Here is a 5,602-nt window from a genome sequence, read left to right as displayed (position 1 = left end):
ACAGTTAAGTGTGTCCATGCTTCTGCCATTGACATTTGAGCTGATATGAAGTGTATCCCTTCCAGGTAGAAGCTTTAAAAGCCTGGGCTCAGTCCACTGCTCTGTTTCCCTGGGCCATGATAACTGGCAACATGTCCCAGGGTGGTGGCAGCACCACCGGCCTGGGTTCCCAGGGTGGCCAATGTGGAGCAGAAAACATGTAGGCATGTCTCATAGGGAAGAAATAAATCTTGTTGTTCAAGCCACTGAGAGTTTTGGAGTTGTGTCTTACCTCAGCATTACCTGGTCTGTCTTGGCTAATGTAAATCCCCACCGTGGCAGAAGGATGATGAAACCTGAAGGTTAATGTCAATTGTCACCCACATTAGTCAAGTCGCCTGCAGGCTTCTATTATTTAGTTAAGTAGTATAAACACTAATAAATTCTATCAATGTAATTTATTGTTAATTGAAACTTCTTTCAAAGTTCCTACATTGCAGACCTATAAATATGGACAGAGACATCTGGTATATTTATTTCTATACCAATTTCTGAAACAGCTACAACAAACTCTGAGGGAAAAGTGAGGGTGTAGGGAAATGAGAGGACCCCATAAAGCAGAAACATGTAGAAGGCACTTCTAGTGTTTCCTTTGCCGAGCTACTGCCAGTTTCTTTGATTTACCCTACCAATGGTCATACAATATTTTCAACCAGATCTCAGTTTGAGCCTTACCCTTCTATGATATTCAAAATACTACTGCATTACTCATTACAAATTACAACTCTCTCTTCTGATTTTTGTCCTGCCCATTGAGAAATTCTCTATATCCTAGCTCCCCTCTAAATGAATGAAATGTCATTTAAAAAGTTCACAATCAGCCACCATTTGTATATTGTGGCCCAGGCTTTTTGCCTTGCAAATTTCCTCTCTGAACCTCACAAGGACCCTGTGAAGTACACATTCTTGTTATAGACTTTACAAGTGAGGAAACTGAAGGGTTTTTTAGGCTCAAGTAACTTGGATCCAAGTCCCATAGCTGGTAACTGGTGGGACCAGGCAGTCTGCCTCTGAAGCCCATACTATCCCAACAGTTCCCAGGCCTCCTGGTTATCTATGTCACTGCTGAGGGACACTCCCTGTGAAGCAGCTCAGGCATCTTAGGCCTCAGCTCCCCATTCATGCCACCACAGGCAGTCCCCACAGCATTTGGGGACAGTAAGGTGACCAGCAGCACAGTGCCCTGTGGGTCACAGACAGATGGCCAGACAGAGCACAGAGGCCACACGCCCCTGAGAACAGACTGTGCGGCTGGAGGCAGCCAGCCAGAGCTCACTGTCCTGGAGCCCTTCTGAGAGAAGGTCTTAAAATAGCATCTGATGATGTGGAGACACACAGGTATTTCATGTGACTGATCTCTGGAACTCCATGAATACCACAGAAAATTCAGCGAGAGGGGAGGTCTGGGCCTGGCCCTGCCATTAACTAACTATTTGACTTTAGATGACGATGATGATGATGATGATGATGATGATGATGATGATAAATAGCACCCTGGCAGGGAACACTGACATTGGTGCCCAGGGCTATACTCAGCACTTCACATGCATGTTCTTGTTTGATTGACGATTCCCAAAACTACAAAAAGTAGACACTGTTATTGTCTCCCATTTCAGAGATGACAATGACAAGTAAGTGACTTGTCCGAGAATACACAGTACTATCAGAATTCATTCCAGCCATTTCCTTTCTCTAGGCCTCAGTTTATCTACCTGAGCAAGAAGAAGGTTGGGCTTGAGGAACTTCTCCAATTGTCCAGGCTCTTTCACTCTGTTGCAAAGTTCTGTTTTCACTGGCACAAACATCCAGGGAAAGTGACATACAATCTACACCACCTTGAATCTGCAGGATACTGTGCGTACTACTCTCCCCCTTGTCCAGCTTTGTTAGAATTGGTCAGAATAAACCACGCTCTGATCAGCACAGATCCTCTTTTTCTGCAGTTCTTAAATATTATTAGAGTGTGCTGAGCAAACTGACTATGAGATTAATCCCAATGACAGAGGTAATAAAGAGAAAAAACTGATGTTTAAATATATCCTCTTTCCTTCTAATAAAATAATACAAGCCTTTCCTCATCCACGTGGGTGGGTTTATAACATGGGGAAGTGGTTTGAAATTAAGACTAACTTCATCCTCTTTCCTCACTGCTAAGAGTGCCATTGCCTCTAGGATCAGTTTACTGGTCCAAATTCTAACTGTATTCATGATTTTAAATCAACACACCAACTAACAACAATCCCCAAATAATGAACTTCCTCTAGAGCTTTTAGTGCTTCCTTGATTCTAAGCATCTGAGACCAGATGTCCTCAAACCTCAGGGTGCAGCAGAATTACCTGGGGAACTTGCTAAATATGCCAAGTCCATCCTTTGAGAATGATCCTGGGGTCCAGGGTGCAGACCCACAATCAGCATTCTTAATCCCCTCTCTTGCCCAAAGCAAGTCTGATGCCCATGGTTTGCAGACCACACTTTGAGAAATGTATCCTGTCCTTGTACTCAATTCATTTACCTCCATTCTCCTCAAGGGAGATATGTACTGTTCTTGCCACTTGGCCAGACACAAACCAATTTGTTTTTATCAATTCAGGGTTTTTTTTTCAATTATTTTTCAATTACAGTTGACATATATTAGTTTTGGGTATACAGCACAGTGATTAGACATTTACACTCCAATGAGTCCAGTACCCACGTGACACCATACATAGTTCCTGTACTGTTATTGACTAAGTTCCCCACGCTGTACTTTGCATCCCTGGGACCATTTTTAAAACTGGCAATTTGTACTTCTTAATTCTTTCCACCTTTTTCAAGTCAGATTTTTAGTTGTGATATACTATTTATGCCCAATAAGTATTCATTTATGTTAAACAAAACCACTATTTGACTTTTTGCTGGGTGGCAAATAAACAAGTTTTTCACTCAGCTGACACACTCTACCACCTGTCTGGGCCTCTCTCCCCTATCTTCACACCATTTCACGTGGTTACTCAGTAGTGTTTCACCCCATTCCCTGGAAAAAGTTCAATGTGAGAGTAACACCGTAGGGTGACCACGTAATTTATCATCTAACATGGGACACTTGTGAGACTAAAAGGAGATGTTATAATATAATCATTTCACTGAGAGCCCTGGCTGGGTAGCTCAGTTGGTTAGAGTGTTGCCCTGATACGCAAAGGTTGCAGGTTTGGGCATGTACAACAATCAATCAATCAATGCATAAATATGTGGAACAACAAAAACTGATGTTTCTCTCTCTAAAAATCAATTGATAATAATAATAAAATAATAATAATTTTGCTAGGACAATAGGTATGAACCAAGACTCTACGGGAGAACTGGGAGATATGGTTGGTCCTTCCTACTTTCACCAGGTAGAAAGGAGGTCACCAGGAGGCCCCCTACTTGCCCAAGACTCCAAAGTGACCTCTCTCCTCAGTGAAGGTCCACAGTACTGGATCAGACACTAACATGGAACTTACAGCTGCTCAGCCACCCAAATGCTTATCATTAATGCAAAGTCAGGGGCCACATCTGTCTTTTCATCTCCCTCACAGCTCCTGGCCCAGGTGCTAAGCAAGTGTGCCACCTGATGGAAAGGTGACCTGGGTAGCAGAATTCACTGTTTGTGTGATTCTGTGGGGGTCCTCCCCCAGACCTAGGGAGACCTCAGGTGGTAGGGAAACCCACTGAACTATAGAGACAGAAAAACTGGGTTTGCTTCCTAGCTGTGTGACCTAAGAGAAGTCACTGAACCTCTCTGAGCCTTAGTTCCCTATACAATAAGGTTGGTAATATTAATCTCTTAATATTGTTAGGAAGATCAGATGAGATGATACACGTTAATCACCTAACAGGGCCTTCTAAGCAGTGATAGTTTCCTACCTCCCCTGTCTGCAGCTATGATTCTGCTGCACAGAGAGAGATTACTAGAAAAGGCCATTGTTGCACTGCTATAGGACTACCGCAGTGTAACAAATCACCCCAAATCTAGCTGCATGAAGTAACCATTTTATTATGCTCACTGATTCTGTGTGCCAGGAATTTGGCAAGGACACAGTGGGGACTATTTGCTCTAGTGTGACATCTGGGACTTCAGCAAGAAGGACCTGAGGGCTGAGGTGATTCAACTTCTGGGGCCAGGAATCATCTGGAGGCATTTTCAATCACGTTTCTGGTGGTTGATGCCGGCTGCCACCCAGAGGGCCTGCAAGTGGCCTGGGGCTCCTCACAGGATAGAGACTCCTGACTCCCTAAATAGGGGTGTAGGGCTCCAAAGGCCAATGTCCCAAGAGAATTAGGAGGAAGCTGCATGGCTTTTTATGACATAGCCTCAGAAGTCATATGATGTCACTTCCACTATAATCACAGGCCAGCCTGAGAACATAGAGCCCACCTCTTGGCAGAAGTAAAGTCAAGGTCACTGTGTAATAAGAACTCGATTTGGCCACTTATTGAAACTATAATCTGTGGTGCCACAGTTACCCTGTAAGAGCACCACATGGTAAAGACAAATAATTTTTTTAAAAGAGCTCTGACTGGTGTGGCACAGTGGGATGGACATTTTACCACAAACCAAGAGGTTGCTGGCTTGATTCCCAGTTAGGGCACATGCCTTTGCTTAGGGCCAGGTCCCCAGTTGGGGCGTACAAGAGGCAAATGATAGATGTTTATCTGCCACATCAGTGTTTCTCCCTTTCTCTCTCCCTACCTTCCCCTCTCTCTAAAAATAAGTGAATATTTTAAAATGAAGAAGAAAGAAAGAAGACACCACCACACACATTTTGGAATCCTAAAGTGCTCTGTGATCTCCTGAACTTCACAGATAGTCTAGGTTTTGGTTAAGCTGGTCAAGCCCTTGCCTTTAAGATACTAAAAGGTGACTTAGCCAAGTACAATTGTGCCCCTATTTTTAGAAAGTGCTTGTTGGTGAAAAAATCAATTTTTATTAAGCAGAAGTTTTAGGAGATGAGCATTCATATTTGGTGAGTTGTATAAGGAGTTTACTTATATACCAAATAAAATCTTAACCAGGCATTTATGGCCTCTTGTAATCTTGCCTCTACTTACTCTACCTATTTTATCTCCAGCTACCCTGGGTGGCATGCCATTCCTGGAACAGACTTGAATTTTTGCCATGACACCTTTGCTTAGGCTATTTTTCTCTTCCTGGAATATTCTTCCATGTATACCTATCAAAATCCTACCTGTCCTTCCATCTCCAGTTTCAATGTCACCTCTTCTCTGAACACTTCCCCGTCAGCCATGAAAGTGATCTCCCATTCAAAACTTCTACAGATCTTTATTTATACCACATTCACCTTCCATCAACTTTGTCATTTCCCAAGGCCAACATCGACACTTCGCCTCATTCTTTCCCTCTGCCCTAATCCCCACCTTTAATGTTGCTAAGAAGAAAGCAAGATTAAAATGTTTGTCCATTTGGGAAGTCACTGGGTTCTCAGCTGGGCAGGAAGTATTGGCATCGAGAGCTGGAGAGGAGTCTGAGAGGTGGTGAGGAGTCAAGGTGCCAGTGGACGAGTGGGCGACTGCCCCAGCCGA

Source organism: Phyllostomus discolor, chromosome 5 (assembly GCF_004126475.2).
Source record: "Phyllostomus discolor isolate MPI-MPIP mPhyDis1 chromosome 5, mPhyDis1.pri.v3, whole genome shotgun sequence".
Taxonomy (NCBI): Eukaryota; Metazoa; Chordata; class Mammalia; order Chiroptera; family Phyllostomidae; genus Phyllostomus; species Phyllostomus discolor.
Note: the sequence above shows the minus strand (reverse complement) of the source record.